The sequence below is a fragment of the Caretta caretta genome, chromosome 12 (genome assembly GCF_965140235.1).
Source record: "Caretta caretta isolate rCarCar2 chromosome 12, rCarCar1.hap1, whole genome shotgun sequence".
Lineage (NCBI taxonomy): Eukaryota > Metazoa > Chordata > Testudines > Cheloniidae > Caretta > Caretta caretta.
Genome location: NC_134217.1, coordinates 9,177,207 through 9,196,124, shown reverse-complemented (window position 1 = coordinate 9,196,124; position 18,918 = coordinate 9,177,207). Strand labels below are relative to the sequence as shown.

Here is an 18,918-nt window from a genome sequence, read left to right as displayed (position 1 = left end):
GAAAAGATTAATGGATAAGTAGGTTGCAGGCTGGACGCCAGCATTATATGCCCATCGCTTTATTTCAGAAACAAACTGAAATGTCGTTCCCTGGTTACAGAGAAAGAAGCTGAAATTGAGGATTGAATTTGCCCACGTAACCCACCACGTTTGCATGCTTTGGGGGTATTTTGAGGGCCAGATCGCAAGCTGTTGTAAATTGGTGTTGGATCCACTCAGGTCATGCTGGTGACAGCAGCTGAGGATCTGGCCTCCTCAAGCCTCCTCAAGCACAGATACCAGAGTGAAGGACCCTCCCTTCCAGCTGGATGCTGAGCAGGCCTCTCTCCCCACAGCGTAGGGGGGCTCTGCACTGACCCGATCCACGCTCATCCCAGCACTACACTGGGAGTAGGAAGAGCTTTATCATTTCAGACACAAGGTCCAGCCACAGGAAGCCTCCGAGTGGGGTGTGTAGATCATGCACCTCCTGGACAGACCATCTGTGGATCCTGCCCTCCACAGGGACCCTGGGACTGCAGCAACCTCCACAGAGGAAAATTTAGGGGAAAAGTGTGACACAAACAGGCCTGGGAATGGGGAGGGGGGTCACATACCCCCTCCAAAAAGGAAGTCTTGTGAATGAGGGCTTAGAGGCCAGAGGGACTTGTACCCGCCCCTTGACCCCCCATTGCTGTTGCGGTGTGGGCATGGGGGTTGTTGTTAACTGACAGGCTTCTGTTGCTCCTGGATGGCTGCTGTGTTTTGCAGCTGTCAGATGGTTCCAGCATCCCTGTGAAGAGGGGGGACACCAGCCCCCTCAACGTTTCCTTGCTTAGCACTCTACCAGGGAGACCCTGTTGGAAAATCATGGAACCCCATCTCCTTGGATATCGCTCCCTAGTGCCAACCCTGCCGTGCAGCGAGGGGATGGGCAGAGACACTGACTGCAGGGGAGAGGTAGGGATGGGCAGCCGTGGAGCCGCTGCAGGGCTACTGCTGAGTGAGGACTCCCTGCCCAGGACTGCAGGACAACAAGGGCTGAGGCTGATGTCAATGTTGTGGGTCTAAAAGTGCCACGCACATGTCTGGAGCTGTATAAATGACAGCAAGGTTAAGTCCGCCTGTGTCTGACCGGGGCTCGTTGAAAAGGATCTCTCCCTGGTTTCAGCGCATTCATAAATAAAGAAAACACTGAGTAGTCATTCGCAGATTCTCGGCAATGAAAATGACAAATTCTAAGATTCGGAGAAATATGTTGGGCTGGGCTTGGATTTTCTAACTGGTAACTGTGCATATATGTTAATCACCAAGTGCCCTGAGTGCATGAAGAAAATGCATATATCCTCGTGGTAATTGCACGATTTGCTGCATTATGTTATTGAACACAGTTCTTAACTAAACCCCTTGGCTCAGATTCATCCATTTATGTCGATGGAGTGAAGGATTTTACCCTTTGTCTTCCTATCAGAAATGCCTCCAGCCTCACAGCAATTGAAATATGATAGAAAAAATGATCCATTCCATTTTTCAGTGCTGAATAATGTCCTGCTCTCTGAAGCCTTCCTAAAAGCCAGACCACTTTTATCTTCCTCTACCAGCACATTAAAGTGAGTATCAATTTATTTAATGGTACATTACAAGTATATAAACATACAGTATGCCTGTATCTATTGGCAGTGTTAATAGTGCAGGATACGGTTACAGTTATATTTCCAGTACATATTTTATTCTTATGAGCTCAAAAAGTACAGGTCCGGTTTAACAAATAGGGCATTGTCTATCTTCTTTTCATAGGTAATAACGATTAGACTGGAGCTTTTATGATCACTAGATGGTAGGGATAGTAAGGATTCAAACAGGCCATCGCGGTCACTCCAGCTGTCAAACCACAGAGAACGTCTTTTTACAGACAAAATATCTCTTGGTTTTGAAGGGGTTAAAATAAAACGAACCGTTATGTAGCTTTGGCAGCGTGCCCTGCACAAAGTGGTGACAGTGGTGCACAAATACATTTACATTTTCCATTGTCTGAGGCTAGTTTGGCACCAGGCCAGTGTTAAGTGCGGGCTTAGATGCAGTGAAGACTTGAATAGGATAGCTGATTTATTAATAGACCGAAGGCAGAGAGCGCTGCTTACTAGTCCCTAAACAGACTGTATACTCCGCAGAATGAAAGCTGACACTGTCTGAGGCTGATCTCTGGTAAAGGAATGAGATAGCATATCCCTCATGAAGAAAAGCATCCTGGGCGTGGCAGGAGAACGCTAGGGGGGTTCTCCAAGGGCTGTGACACATAAGCCTGCACTCTGGTTCAGGTAAGCACCTAAAAATGTTTTTATGTCCATCACTCTTCAGGGTAGCAGTTAAGCACATGCCTAGTATGTGAGCATGTGTCCAAGGTCCACAACTTGGATGGGACATAAGCACATGCTTCAGTGTCTCGAATAGGGAATCAGAGCATTATATGGAGACAGAGAGACAGACTCTGAGTTAACTAGCGGCGCAAACGTCAGTCACATGCAACGAGCAGACAAACCCGATTCTTACCGTCGCACCATGTGTTGCTTAAAGAACATATTTCTGCTAATTGCCCGGCTTTTGCCCAGCTTTGGATCCGGCTCACTAGACCCTTGCCATGGCCTCTATTAAAGTGCACCGCACCCAGGTGAAACGTTGTACATTGTTAAAACCTTCCACTAACACACTGAAACACATTCCTTATTTCTGCCAATATGAAAATCCGAGTGTATTCCCATGAGTGACCTGAGCTGGCCCTCATAAGAGGATTATTCTGCCATTAGTGGGATTGGGACCTTGAAAAGGATATTTTCAGAAATGTCCTGTCAGATCCTTTTGAAAATGACCTGTATTGATCTGTGACCTTGGCTTTCCATGGAAAGAATAGGAATATTCGAATAGCAATGCATGTCTTGTGAGTACGAATTGGAACAAGCCATTGCTTTTCATTATTTTGCTTGGAGCTATTCTGGAAAGTAGCTCATTATTGATATTCTGATATGTCATACTGCTTTCCAGCCACAGACATTAAACCCCAAACCGCCTGGAAGAACAGGATAAAGTACAAGGGCCTATTCCCATGATGGTTTCAAACAGAACAATCTCACACACACATGCTTCATCGTTCAGGAGTTACAAAGTAGTCAACATAAAGACACACAACAGGAAGCTCATTCTATGGCACAGCTAGAAGTAAATGGCCAAGTCAGTAGGAGAACTTGTGGCCTCCAAAGCAGATGGGAAGATCTGAGACACTGGATTGAATGGCTCAGATGTAGCCTAGGCTTAGCAAAGGTGCACCTCAGTATAGAGTGATTTTTGGAGGGATTTTTCTTTAATTGCAGTTAAGATCCATAGCTGTTGGTCTGATACCAGGGCTGTGATATCTATTCGGTCTTCAGTTTGCAAAAGCTACCACTGCTGCAACCTCTGTGTCCCGCATCGGCATGGGCTCTCCGATTCTAGCTCGCTGTGTGGTTGTATTAATTATAATTATGATTGTTTGTTTATATTATTGTAGTGCCTACGGCCCCTAACTGAGCTCAGGGCCCCTTTGCGTGAGGCCCTGTACAAACACAGAGTAAGAGACAGCCCCTGCCCTGGACAGCGTACAGTATAAACAGACAAGATAAACAAAGCATGGGAGAAATGAAGTATCATTATGATTGCCTTTCTACAGGGAACTGAGGCATAGAGAGACTAACCTGCCTAGAGTCACACAGAAAGTTTGTGGCAGATCTAGGCCTTGAATAAGTTTCTGAGCACCAGTCCGGTGCCTTAATCACAAGGAATTGTTAGGAGTGAGCGCTAATATTATAGGGTACCAAGTTTAAAAAGTGTGTTTGGGGTAGAGGGGAGAATGGACAAGCAAAATTCACCATTCACAGCTCCTTTAAAGGAAATCTTGAGGTGTACAGCCCGTTTTTCATTTCCTGTCTGGAAACTCCAGCCTCAGATCCACTACATTTCAGTCTACCATGTGCTAAGTAACATATTTTAATTAACATAATTATAAATTCTAGTGCAGCCAGGACACAAGCTAGACACATTTGTTAGCAGCTTAGAAATGATTAAATGCAACTGGAACAAATGTTTGTTTAGTGTCTACACTGGGCCAAGGGCAAACTTTTTGCACAAAACTTTCTATGCCAAAAAATGCATATTTGGGTAGACAAGCATATCTTGCAAATTCACGGAATTTTTTCAGTCAAAAACAAAACAAAACAAAACAAAACACCCCCCAGATCAAAACATTTTGACATTTTCTATTTGGATTCAAAGTGACTCTGTTTTAAATTTTTAGTTTGCTGAAAATTTTGAAAAAAAATTGTTTTCAATCAACCCGGAATTATGTCCCCGCCACCGATTTTTGTATTTGGCCACCAAACCGAAAAATGAATGATCTGCACAACTCTAGCATCTACACTGGATGTCACAATGGTGTAAATTTCCAAGTGTTAAAACACAAGCAAAAGTTCTAATGCAGATATCCTTTGAGAGGCTAAATTGTGGCATGCTAGCAATGAAATAAGAAAGGTGGCCAGGAGTACTATAAAGGCAAAGTGATTGCATCCAGCTAATTTCATAGGTCCTGTACAGATCAGTGCTAATTCAGGTCCCTGCTAAGCTGCCTGAGACGTGTTCGCACCATGTAGAAATCCAGGCAAAACCATTACATTTTGTTTGTGCAATGTCTGACTGTTATCGAAAACATTTGTACTGGAGTTATTAGCAGCTTTACTGTTCGTTTTAAGGTAGTGTTATACAAAGCAGAGGAAGCCTTTCCAGTGCGACAGTCAGAAAGAGCGATGGAGTTTTACGCCTCAACTCTATGACAAACACAGCTGTGTGTTTGTAAATCAGTTCATGACAGTGTCCTCTGAGCTGGTTACAACAATCACAGTTGAGTCATGTTCACAAAGTAATGTTTTTGCACAAGTGGGTATCAGTTGGGTTTGTGTTTCCATGCCTACCATGCTGCCTGGTTGTATCAGGAGAGTCAAGTAAAATCTGAGCAGCTAACCCATAGTGCCTCTGCAGGGAAGAAAGTGGTACCTGCAGCATCTGCAGCAGTGCATTCTGGGATGCCCTACTGAAGAAAACTAGAAGGAAGAAATTGCCCAACCTGAATACATCGGTACAGGTGGAGGTGTCCTAGCTACACTGGTATGACCAGTGGTGAGCTTGAACCGTTGTTAAATTTTGAAGCAGCTTTAGAACTGGTTGTTAACCCACTTCCCTGCAGGGAACGCTGAGGCTTTGATGGGCCGCGAAGTGATGTAATTCCTCCTCCGGCCGCCGGGGGCGCTGCACTGCGGGAGCCACGTGGGCTGCCGCCTGGCCCCGGGCACGAGCCCTGGTGCTGCTGCTGCTCCCCCGACCCCTGGCCCTGGGGCTCCCGCTGCTGCTGGGTGGGTCCCCAGCTGCTCTGCTGGGCCTGGGCTGCGTCTGGCTGCTCAAGCTGCTCCGAGCCGCTCTCCCCGTGAGCGCCCACCACCCTGCCTGCAGCCAGCCCCTGCCTCCAGCCACCCCTGCCTGCAGCCAGCCCCTGAAATGCAGCCAGCCCCTGCCTCCAACCACCCCCGCACCCCCTGCCTCCAGCCAGTCCCTGCTGCACCCCCTGCCCTGCCCACAGCCAGCCCCTGCCTCCAGCCACCCCCGCACCCCCTGCCTCCAGCCACCCCCTGCACCCCCTGCCTGCAGCCAGCCCCTGTCTCCAGCCACCCCCGCACCCCCTGCCTGCAGCCAGCCCCTGCCGCACCCCCTGCCCTGCCCGCAGTCAGCTCCTGTCTCCAGCCACCCCCTGCCCTGCCTCCAGCCACCCCCGCACCCCCTGTCCGCAGCCAGCCCCTGCCGCACGCCTTGCCCTGCCCGCAGCCAGCCCCTGTCTCACCCCCTGCTCTGCCTGCAGCCAGCCCCTGTCTCCAGCCAGCCCTGCACCCCCCTGCCCTGCCTGCAGCCAGCCCCTACCTCCAGTCAGCCCCTGCCCTGTCTCCAGCCAGCCCCACACCCCCTTGCCTCCAGCCAACCCCGCACCCTCCTGTCTCCAGCCAGCTCCGCACCCCCTGCCCTGCCCGCAGCCAGCCCTGCACCCCCTGCCTCCAGCTAGCCCTGCCCCATGCCCCTGTCTGCAGCTGGCCCCACGTCCACTGGTGCCCTACAGATCCCAGGGCAGTAACCCTGCACACCTGCTTCAATGAGGGGGGGCAGGGAGCAGCTGGGACCCACGCATGTGCACACCCTAGGGTGACCAGACAGCAAGTGTGAAAAATCAGGACAGAGGGTGGGGGGTAATAGAGCCTATATAAGAAAAAGACCCCAAAACCGGGATTGTCCCTATAAAATCGGGACATCTGGTCACCCTAGCACACCCCCAGGAAGTGGCGGGGACCCACACCTGTGAAACAGAGCTCATTTCTAGTTCAGGCCCATCTTTTAAACAAAGAACTTTAGGCAGGGGTAACACACACCCGTGTTTTCCCAGACAGGTCAGGCTTTTTGGTTCTTAAATCGCCGTCCAGAAGGAATTTTTAAATTTTAAAATTTTTAAATTTTAAAAATTCCTCCTGGGAAAATACAGACATATGGTAACCCTATTGGTACAAAAAATACATACTGGGGCACAGCCCTTAAATCAGAACTTTTTATAGGGAACCGGTTGTTAAGATTTTGGCAGCTCATCACTGGGTATGACCTGGTCAAACCATGTTCCAATCGAGACTGCTGACAAGAGTAACCCCTGGTTTGTTGCTATGGTTATACACCAACTACTAACAGTTTTGTGTTTAGACATAAACCATGTTTAAAGCCAACTATCCCACTGGTTACAAACTGGTTAAAGGTCACAGTGCAAAAAGGTCCCTGAACAGACTGTAATATCCTTTCACTAGGAGGCAATAGCGATGGATAAGCTGTATTTCCTGCTACCACCGTAACATCTCAAAAGAATCTGGAGCAGCGAGCAGTACCTCTAGTCCATTCACCATTGTCCATGCCGATGAACTAGGCAAAACAAGGCAACCTGCAGTACTGGCTCCTCGAGAACTTGGATAATTCACATAAATAAAGGGCCTCTGGTGAATTACACTAGTGGCGAGAGAACAGCAACGGTCCTTTATAAAGCCAGGTATTCCCTGACTTGTTTTATACAAGAATGCTCCATTCCTTCTAGTCTGGATGGATCCCAGATAGCTACATTTACATAACCTGAAATTGTATCATGGTGGAAAGAAATCTGTAAGTGGTATCGACAGAGAAATCCCATTATTAATCATAAAATATGCATGTGCCATGAATGCTTAGTATGTGTCGCAATTTGCAAACGTTCAGCGTGAATTGCTAAGAGCATTGTGCTGGTGATTTTAAGACCGTAACCCTTGCCCTACCAGCCTCCCTCTGAGACAGAGCTCCAAAATCCAGAGGATTTTATTAACGTTGTCTGTCCTCACACAGATCACTACGCTCTCGAATGAACTCACATGGGGAAAATGATAAAAGACAAAAACACCCTGTCACCTGTGGGTGAACACTTCTCAAAAAGCGTTCGCTCTATATCTGACCTACCAGTCCTCATCCTCAAAGGAAACCTGCATAACACCTTCAAAAGATGAGCCTGGGGACTTAAACTCATTTCTTTGCTAGACACTAAAAATTATGGACTGAACAGAGACACTGGATTTATGGCTTATTACACCAATCTCTAACCCACTAACCCCTTCTTTTTGTCCTATGACTGCAGAGGTGTTAACAGAAGTATTTAAGGAGTCTCTTGAATGGTCCCTTACCAGATGTGCTAACTACTTATGCTAAACAATCTGTTCCATCTTGCATTTCGTTGTGACACTAGGAATATCTTCCCCAGACCTGAAGAAGAGCTCTGTGTGGCTCAGAAGCTTGTCTCTCTCACCAACTTGAAGTTGGCCTAGTAAAAGATTTGATGTCTCCCCCCTTGTCTCTCTGAGGACAGCCAGCTCGTCAGACACAAAGCCTCAAGGAACAGCCTCACAAGGAGGGAGCATTTTGTCTGCAAATATATGATGTTTGCAAGCAGCCTGGAAATCCCACAAGCAGGGTTGGTTGCAAGTGTTTTGAGTGAGCTGGGGGGTGGAAAAAATTGAGTTTTAGGTATGGAGACTTTCCCCAGCGCACAAACCAATGAGGGCCAGACTCTGGAATCTGACTGGTGATAGGATTTTTTAAAAGAAACTGAAGTGCAATTCCCTGGGGCACGTCTACCTTGGAATGAGACTAATGCGTAATAAAATGTCAGATTATTGATATGAACATTTCGCAGCTGTTGGAGCTGCAGATCCGAGGCATGTTCTGCGCATTAGCTACAGGGACAAGCTCCTCTATTGCAGTGCATTGGGTTTTTGTCCTGTGAGAACCCCATGGGAAAGTAGCTTGTTATTCTTAATAGTGATGGGTGAACCTCAGAGAGCACGTCTACACTGCAACAAAATACCTGCAGAACAGTCTCAGAGTCTGGGTCAGCTGACTTGGGCTCATGGGGCTTGGGTTGCAGGGCTAAAAATTGCAGTGTAAACATTTGGGCTTGGGCTGGAGCCTGGACTCTGAGACCCTCCATCCTTGCAGGTTCTCAGAGCCCAGGCTCCGGCTCTAGCCCAAATGGTTACACTGCAACTTTATAGCCCCACAGCTTAAGTCCTGTAAGCCTGAGTTCTGAGCCATACCTCAAGTGACCAAAGGATCCATTCCCATAGGGACAATGAAGTCTGGATCCTAGACGGACATCTTGGGTCTGCAAAACTGGTCCAGAAATCTCTTGGGAACTGCCTTTCTTATGAGATTCCAATACTTCCTACTTCTAGATGGACTGTAAATACTGGAACAATAGCCTTTTGGTCCTTCTCGGCTGGCTGGAAGTAGGAAATGCAGCAGCACATTAGAAGGAGTAAGGAAACTAGACTGAGGGTCTTTATATTGTGTTGGGAGTTAATTTTGTTAGACCAGGATGATGAGCAAGATGTAAATGCTTTGATAGCTATATGAGCAATCAGTGAATGAGTTTACATTGCTATCTGTTCTATATGGAAATAACATAAGTGCATATATCAATATATATATATATATCAATTGTCAGCATGGGTAGGTTCTGGGCTAGAATGTTGTGGGTTCAAATCCCCCACCAGGCTTCGGGGTCCTAATTCATGCTGGTGATGCCCTGTTAGAGATACCATGGTTTACATTAGATTTTACCTAATGTCTCTGGGGGCCGCAAGGGAGGAAGTTAAAAATCTTCTTGCGCTCAGGCCAATAGTACCTCTACCATTAAAGCTAAATGTCTAAGGCTGTGTGTTCAAGACTCGCCCTCCCAGAGTTCCCCCTCACAGCTTAGTGTGGTGGTGCAGCCATTCTACCTCAGCTTCCCCACTATGCTCTTGGGCCTACTCCAGCCATAGATATGTGGTGGCCCTCTGGCCAAGCCACTTTAGAGAGAGCAGCTCCTTCCAGGGGGACAGACTCTTTTACACAAGAGTCCAACAAAAGCCCAAAACAAAGGAATTTTCAAGCCCAGCCAGGCTCAGCATCCATCCCACCTCCTTAAGAGTGGGTTCTAGCTGCAATAGCCTGTCTCACTACCCACCGGCAGATACCTGGGCTCTGGGCATCTCAACAGTCCTACAATGGGCTCTGGCCAGCCACAGTTCTCAGACGGCTTCTTGCCCTCTATCTGGCTTCTTTCTATGAGCCAGCCAGCCAGCTCTCCTCCCCAATCAGCACCCAGCTGCTGGCTTTTCCTCCTCTTATGTCCAACACCTAGTGCAGCAGGTGTAGTGGGGCAGGGCTAATAGAATTGGGTTGACTAGCCCTTTGGCCTCCCAGTTGTTAAAGGGGCAGGCCACCCACTATTGCTGACTGCCATGGTTGCTGTATTTGCCTGGTCAGCCCAATTACTTTGTGATGTTCATCTAAAGCAGAAGATTAGCAACCTTTCTGGAAAGGTATGAGATTTTTAGCATGGAGTGCCACCAGTTTAAAAGCACAGCAGATTCCTAGGCCTGATTCCCACTGCTTGCTTGTCATAATTCACACCTGAAGGCTTTGTAAAGAGCATCTTATTATAATGGGTGTTTTGTCGAGCAGCCTTTCACCTCATCATCCATGTAATGTCAAACTTTGGTACAGTCTTTGCTATTTTGATCTTTCCCTTTCAAGGGCATTCAACAGATTTGTGAAACTACTTTAGCATGGCTGAGCTGCGGCTCCATTCTCATGGTCTTGAATGCAGCGAAATCAGGCCCTGCAGATTCCATAGTGCCAGTCTCATGGGATGCTAGGAAATCAGGCCGTGGAGATGCTTCCATGATGATACTTTTAATTACTTTTATCTGTTTTCCTCACTCTTTTTTTTATCAAACTTTGTGCTTTGCTTTGCTCTCTGAACATTTCGGACTGACTTCCCATTGGCCAGCTTCAATTACTCTCCTAGTATTTGTGGACTGTTGCCAGCAGCTAAAATGGCTGCCACATATTTTCTGTTAACGTTTTTCCCCTAAGCAAAGATGCCTGACTCAGGAGTTGAAAGAACAGAGAAGAAAATTCATCTTTAGTTTGGAAAGGCTAAGAATAGAAATATGAATAATTTCTCTTCTTTTTCTGCAGGATGAGGCAGCTTGTTCTGTTGAATGTGGTGATGTCTTATGGTTGATTTGTCATGCTGCTCTTTCCTGGAGTTCATTCTTAGCTGACTCCCTTTTATTTTCTCCTCTGCCACCAGTTGTACTGCCTTATGGCAAGCAAATTAAGTCACACACATAGGAACAAGCCCAACACTGGTTTATTGGCAGAATTCCATCGGCCTTCTCCACACTACTCCGACAGCTTGTGCACTGATTCTACATACCAGCAGTGCTGCAGTTCTCAGGTCACAGCTGCTTAGTGGCCCTAAAGGAACACACCATTAAAGCATAAAGCTTTGGACACTAGCATTTTGAAGTCAATGGGGCTTAAGGAAAGCCTGTTGAAATTTTTCAGACTTTTTGTTGTTGTTGAAAAATAGCCTTGGGAAAATTTTTACCAAAAGAGAAAATAATTTTCTCTACCTTTTCCATTTTTTCCAAAGAAACCCAAAAATGTTCAGTTTCCGTTTTTCCTTTTTTTTTTTTTCAAGTGGAAAAAAGCGAGACAATGTGGTGAAAAAACCTGAAAATTCAAAGAACATTTTTTAGTCAAAAAACGAAAGTAAAGTTTTTTGAACTAAACCAAGGCTGTTTTGGTTTGGAAAATTTTCATGAATAGAAATACAAAATGTTGACCAACTCTAGTATTTATTAATGTGGTGTCATTTTTGCTGTTCAATGAGATAATGACTTCTTCAATAGACTCCAGTTTTGCATGACAGAAACCAGAACAAATTCTTTCTTGTGTGCCCAGCGAGGCAGAACCAATAAGAAAAGCAATATTTGCATAATTTGTCAGGAAAGCTGTAACACACTGTAGCTAAATATATTCCCTATTACTTATAATGCATGGAACAAATCAAAGCTAAGCTGTCTTTCTGTGCTTTTCCTATGCCTTTTCATTTGCATTTGTTCCTTTTCTACAGCTTACATTCTGTCCCTTACATTGCTGCTTAGTTGATTCTCAGATATATTGGGTCATTTAGGGATATTTTAACATCCGTTCCAAGTATTTCACTAATCACAGTTGCTAACAAAGTGAGGATTTATGGTTTAATTTATGAAAGTTTAGTGCAGTTCAGTTGTCATGCAGACACTGCCATATTACTTAATTGCTGCTCAGTGGTGTTTGTGCATCTGATTCACGTTGCTGTTTACTGGCATTTGGTTTTAGAGCCCATTTGACAGTGGTTTCAAAATTGGGGCTATAGGACCCCGAGGAACCAGGCTTTGTTGTTTGGAACTGTTTGAGGTGATGTACTTCCTTTGCATGCAAGGAGATATCTACATACTTATATAGCCCTCAGTCCTGTAGTATCTGAGCACCTCACAGCAATTAATATTTATTGTATCCTTAAAACAGCCCTCAGAGGTAGGGAAGTGTTATTCCCATTTTACAGATGAGGAACTAAGACAAAGGGTAGATTAAGTGACTTGCCCAAAGTTATGCAGAATAGCCCAGATCCTAAAAAGGTATTTAAGCTCCTAACTTCCACTGCAATCAACGGTAGTTAGGAGTTTAAATACCTTTGAGGTTGTGGGTCAGAGTCTATACCTGAGCCAGGAATTAATCCAAATCTCCTTTGCCCCAGTCTGGTACCCTGTCGATTATACACCTGGGATGCTCCTGTCTTGGACATCCACCTGTTTTGGAAAGAGTTGCCTGGGAGTTTATTTTCCTAAGCACGTCCTATTGGATTCGTTCTTGATATTACTGCCTGAATTAATTTTTAGTCACCTTTGCCAAGTCAGCATAATCAAAAGAACCATTTTCCTCTTATGTTCCGTCATGTAAAGCAGAAGCCCCAGCAAATCCACCTGCATCCAAGCCAGCTAGTTTACAGCTTGCAGTGAGCATTCCTTTTCCTCTGTGCAGGGGACAGGTGCCCCCCATTAGCTCAATAGGCCACTCCGAAGATTTTGCTTCTGCATTATTAATCCATATAGCATCTTTGAATAGGGCGGCCAATTAAAAAAACAATTTCCCAATGCAGGAAATCTGATGTGTGTTCAGAGGTGCGGCACTGCCCAGCAATGGTAAATCTTTGAGTTACAGGACACAAATACCATGTAAGTATTCTCAATGCACAGTACATAGGCTATTAAACGATATTAATGTCATCCTATGAGGCCATGTAGTGGGTGACTGTTTAACTGGTAAGGAAGATGTAATTTAAAACAAAACTATGACTTTTTTTTTTGCAAATCAGATAGTAAAATGGCGTTGGGATCTGTTGCTATGAGCATAATAAAATGTAGCCTGTAAACCAGTCTCTTGTCAGAGTATTACTGCATAGTAACATGGTATATGCTAACAAGCCCATGGGCTGAAGTCAGTACTGAGACTTGCAAAGGAGGTCAGTATCATTATCCACATTTTACAGGTGGGGAAACTGAGGCACAGAGAGGGGAGTGACTGACTCAAGGTCACCCAGCAGGCCATGTGTTTGGTCTCAGTAGCTGCTACTGGAATATAGGTAATTTATCACATGATTCAGATTAACTGACTGATTTTTCAAAATAAAAGCAATTGTATAATGATTGGGCTCAGTACTGGTGTACCTAGGCAACATTCACTGGCCTGTGTTATACAGGAGATAATCTAACAGTCTCTTTCAGCCTTAACGTACGAGTCTCAGTCTAACAAATTTGAAATATACTAGTTTAAATTCCTCTATGTTTTATATAGTGGAACCAATATATCTTATTTCTCACCAGTAGATGGTGCTGGTTGTTATTGTCCAATGCGCCTGCGGTAAAAGTGAACTGGAGTGTGAGAGAGTGTGAAATTCCAGATGCCAGTGGAGTGTAAATCAGATGTATCAAGCTACCGTAATGAAAAATACATTCAGTGGAACTACCCCTGTGCAACCGTGCTTGCAGGATTGCAGCCATAGTTCAGCCCAATTTTGCCTGGTGTCTGGATGGATCTTTCATATAGCAATAGAGGAAAAGAAATATTTCTTAAAAAAACGGGGCAGTTGAGCCAGTACAAAAGCACAGAAAACAGCAGGTAAAACTAGGGGCAGGTGTTAAGTACATTTTTTAAAGAGCATTTTTGTGTGTGAAAAATAATATGTAATGATCATCCTAGCAATTCCTGCAACATCCATGGGGGCTTTGAATTCACAAACCGAGGCCTCAGTCATGGAAACAGTGACCAGTGTGCTTGACTGTACTCTTGTGAGCAGTTCCACTGGTTTCTATATGACATACATGAAGATAAGCATGTGTGTAACCGTTTGCAGGATCAGAGCCCGGATTCAGCAAAGCATTCCCCTTTATGCTTAACATTAAGCACTGAAGACCCACTGAAACCAAGAAGTAAAAATAAACACAATAAACAACAAAGAGCAAATGAACTGTTGCAAAAGAATAAAGGAATGAAGTCAAATGGACTTAAACTTGTTAAAGTTAAGCACTTAAGCACCTTGCTGAACAGAGGCCTGGAAGTATATTGTGAGATGTCTGAAATTCAGTCATGGGACCATTTCTATTTTCCACTGTCATGTGGAAAAAAAAGAACATGCAGACACACAGGAAAGATCCCAAGGGAACCATTCTTGGATCTAACAGAGAATTTGTATCCCATTCCAACAGTTCATTCACTCTTTGCTCTCTACTTCCCCAGCATTTTCCTGAAGATGTTTGTATGTGATATTTTGAAACTGACTAGATTTCCAGCTGATGGTGTTCCTTTAAGTACACTGGTCCAAATTCTGTCCTCAGAAGCTCCAATAACTTCAATGAAGCTTTAGTCTGGGGTAACTGAGAGCAGGATCAGGCCCATAGATTTGTCTGCACTGAAGATCAGTCTGGTTTTACTGGGCTGAAAACTTTTTTCTCTCTTTCTGTCAATCTGCTTCTTCCTCACTTGTCTTGTCTATCATCCCTTTATGAAAGGTAGACTGTGTTTTTGCACCATCCCTCAACTGCATTAAACCATGAGGCTCAGGTGCATTTCACAATTTTCTTTCCACCAACAGCAAAGTGCTAGTGTTCCCCAGCTGGAAACCTGTGTTCATAAAAAAATGGAACACACCAAGTAGGCACGTCACAAAAGAGAAGGAACTAGGGAGCATGAACGAAGTTCAAACCAAAGTGCCGTTAGTCTGTGTGTTTCCCAATGCAGGCTTGGTGTAATGTAAACATCTGCTCACAGGGACATGCACTGTCAAGTACCCAAAGCTTCGTTCCGTGATCCGGATTGTACAGAACTCGCCAGTCCAGAACAAGTTGTCTGAGAGCGTACTAAAGCTATCTCAGGTTGTCCCTTTGCTCTTCTAGCATCATCTACTATATTGCACGTTAGCTACCTCAGTAAGGTACTTTTGTTCCCATAATGCACCCTTTACCATAGTTTCTGAGCACCTTGAGCATAGTTCTGCTCACAACACCCCTGTGAGGTAGGGCAGGGCTGTTATCCCCATCGTACAGATGGGGAACTGAGGCACAGAGAGACCAAGAGCCAGATTGTAAAGGTGTTTAGGTGCAAAAGCAATTGGCCATCTAACACTGAGACACTTTTGGAAATTCCACTAGCAGCGTAAACACCTTTACAAATCTGGCTCTAGGTGACTTGTCCAAGGTCACACAGGAAGTTTGTGTCAGAGCAGGGAGTTGAACCCAAATCTCCAGTAACCCAGGCTAGTGACCATCCTGCCTTCTCCTGTGTTTGAGCTTTCACCTTTTCCAGTGGTTTGATGAGTGAGTGAGGGCTTATTTAGGATTTAAGTGGTACGTAGGCCTAGAGCAGGTCCTCTGCAGAGAGGTGAATTTTACCTGCAAATATATATATCTATATATCCATCATCTGGATGTGTAGGCCCAGATTCTCTCCTGTTTGGGCCCTTTTGTGCTGCTCAGACGCAGTGGCAGAATGTGGTGCTCCCTGGCTGTAAAGTTAAATGAGACCATTGAAGTCTTGGTCCACCAGTTCCTAGACAGGACCAATGGATGCGTTTGCACAGGGCACTTCTAAGTGATCTTCAGTAAAGCTCTGGCACCTGTTAGAAATGCCTGTGCCCCTGTGTGCTCCTTGCCCCTGCCTGCATGACAATACTATACTGATCAGAGAAGCCCTCAGTGAAAAAGGGTCTAGCAGGCTCTTAATCTAACTGTTCCCCACTTCCAGCTGCCAAGCACGTCTCCTTCTGTCAATTCCCACTGATGAATGGTCCCAGGTACAGACCCTAGCCAGCGGGTGTGGGTTAGAAGCTGCTCTAATGTATGACAGTTGGCCACAGTCAATGCAGATGCACCATGTGAATCAGGGAGGTGTAACTTGTTCTGTGATGCCCTTTCCCAGGTCTCCTAAGGTGCGGGTCTCATCACAGGAGAACATCTGGACAATGTGACACTCAATGCCATCACAGGAGGCTAAGAACTTGAAATACTGCTGAGTCTCTGAGCTGCAAAAGTAAGTCATCGAACTAAGCTAATTGTGGTTTATCTCATGAAACTTTTACCCCTCAGTCCATTTCCTCCTCCTCAGTATGTGCTTGGGAGGAGTAGACAAAATGCCACTGCGGAGGCTGGTTTGTGCTCATTCTCTGCTTCTTTGCAGTCTCTTCTCTCCTCATTTTCTGGGTCAGATACTGAGGAGAATTCAGCACAGCTGAGAGGGAGGGCCATACAAAGAAGCTCTAATGCCCCTCCTTTCCATCCTTGGCAGTCTTAGGGCCGTTCTGATTTGCAACAGCTGCCGGGGGCTCCAAGCAGCTGTTCTGTCAGTGTGGTGTTATTGGGGGAAGAGAAAGCAATGGTTTTGCCTGGCTATTCCTGTCCACTAACAGCCAGGAGAGAGGGATGCCATAGGAGCTACTATGGAATGGGAAAGATTCAGGGATGCAGCTTAGATATAGGTGAACTTGATCTAGGTGTTTCAGAAGTTATAAGAGTAAATCTCGAATACTGTATGAACTGCAATACCGACGGGTCTCTTACTGTACTGCTAAATAAGCAATACCTGCAATCCAGCTCTAATTCTGATTTTCCTTTGTGGGTGTAAGTCAGAGCTTTAATATGATTTGAAAGCACTTTCATTAGTTTAATAGTAGTAATGCTGGTAGCAAAGACACTGATTTACATTTACAGTCATATTTGGAATCAATATCCCTCTAATTCATCAAGAAAACCCTTGTTTGTACCAAGTATCTACTGAAAAATTATGCTTCAGTGCCACAGGGAAAGATTATTCGATAATTATTTGTCTTTTTGAACCTTGCTGTATTGAAATGCTTAAATGTATTGAAATGAAATCTGTGCTTTTAAAATATCATCTGGAAGTTGATTAGTTTCGCATTACGATAGAACAATCAGTGGGAATCATAAATTATCCTCAGGGGCTGCTGCTGCTTTTTATATTTTGTAAATGCAAACAGCTTTTTTTTTTTTTTTGTAGTTATGGTAGCTTTGCTTACAACCAAAATTGCCTCAGCAATTTTCCTGCACCGGAGTGATCAAAGCAGTTCTGTAATTAACAGCTGGGACATCCTTCAATATTTGCTGATTGCCACAAATCAGATTTTCAATTGATGGGGCTAAATCAGGACCATGTGACTGTTTTCAGACAAATGTAATGTTTACATTTGCTTGCCATGATTATCGTGTTTTTTTCTTGAGAATCAATATTTATTTATAGTAACTGACCCTGTACAGCTGAGGTGAATAAAACTGGCCATCTTTTACCAGATTTTCCTTTATATAGACTGACATCAGCATCACCAATGTATTAAAGGCCAGATCCTCAACTGGTACAAATGAGAACAGTGCCACTGGTTTTAAACCAGTTTACACCAGCTGAGGATCTGGCCCCAATTGTTTAATATGTATGAACATTTTAAACACAAATATACATACGGTGCATGATTAGGGACGCAATCCTGTGAGTTCCTGTGTGAACTGAAGTGAAAATTAGCAGCGTCCACACTTAATATGTAATAAAGTGTGTGATGCAAGTTGATAGGTAACAGAAAACAGAGGCTGATAAATTAAGGCAATGTATTTGGTAGATGGAATATTGTTTTATATGGGATGATGGGAGTGAAATATTTAAAACAGTAGTTCCCAAATACATCGGCCAATTGTTTGGTCCTATTGCTGTTACTCCAGTAAGACTGAGTATGCTCAAAAGCGATTGTGACTGATATTCATCCTAGCAAAAGAAAATATGGAACAGAAAGTTTAATTCAGGGATTTGACAGAGGTGTGAAAACCGTGGCTCCTCCTCTGTGTCCCTGACTGGAGTCATGACACTGAGGCAATCAGTCAAATGAGAGATACAAAAATAGAAGGCCTGACCTTTGGCAAACAGTACTTGAAAGTACATAGAAAGGCAATTACTTTGTGTGAATGTGACAATCTGAATCTAAGCATAAAGTCTGCTAAACAGTCAATCACTCTGCTTTATATCGGTCTCCCTCAGTCAAGAAAAAAAATGGTTTTGTTTTGTTTTTTAAATAAATCTGGGGTCTACATATGCAGCCAAATACAAAGATCTTTCTTGTGAAAAAGATGATAGGAAAAGCTTTTAAATGTCCTCACATTCTCTAGGCTGGTTTACATCGTATTTGCTGTCACACTCTCTCCCCCTGCAAGAATCAAAGCCCCAAGAATTTGTTCAGACTTTCCTCCCATTTAGGTCATCCAATCAGGGAATGGGAACAATACCATGTGACTTAGGCAGCCACTCACACATTGGTTTATATTCACTCTTGTACAGAGGACTGGCACAAGGCCATTACACTACATAAGCCCTCAAAATAGGGGTTGAGTTGGATTTCAGTGCTGTGCAGCAGTGAATTTCGCTCACTGAGAATAGCAAATCAGGAGCCAGAAATCCTTGCAAGAAACAGTTAGTGAGCGATCCACAGAGATTCAACTAACAGTTGTGAACAGTGAACAGATTAATAAAAATCAAGATCTGTTAACATATACATTGGAAATATGAAAAAAGAGTTGGAGGAAGGACTAAATTCACCAAATGAACAATTTTTGCAAATTGGTTGCCCAGGTCTGATCGCAAAACATCTTTGTCACTGCTAAATTGGACTACTATAATTCTTATTTACCCCTAAAAAGACCAGTTTTAATAATTACACTTGCAATGTAGATCAATGTTATACCGATTTCAAGAAAAAAGGTTTGCTACATTTGATAGGCACTTCTACAGACAGAGTAATTTGGCCATACATTTAAAGAAGTGTTTTAAAAAAAAGTTGTGAAAATCTTAATATTGTTGCAAAGATTAATATTGCTGGGATGAGGAATTTCT

At 44.4% G+C, this 18,918-nt stretch overlaps 1 long non-coding RNA gene across 2 annotated transcripts in view; it reads left to right on the top strand.

The window, feature by feature from the left end:
* Positions 1-824: 824 nt before the first annotated feature.
* LOC125620819 (uncharacterized) overlaps positions 825-18,918 on the top strand; it is a 117,364-nt gene continuing 99,270 nt past the window's right edge. Inside the window, exons 1-3 of one of the 2 annotated variants that reach the window (XR_012664540.1) lie at positions 825-1,589; positions 2,151-2,297; positions 15,952-16,062. This is a non-coding gene — a long non-coding RNA (uncharacterized LOC125620819). The remainder of the gene's footprint in view (positions 1,590-2,150; positions 2,298-15,951; positions 16,063-18,918) is intronic. The other variant, XR_007352326.2, reaches the window with a different exon arrangement.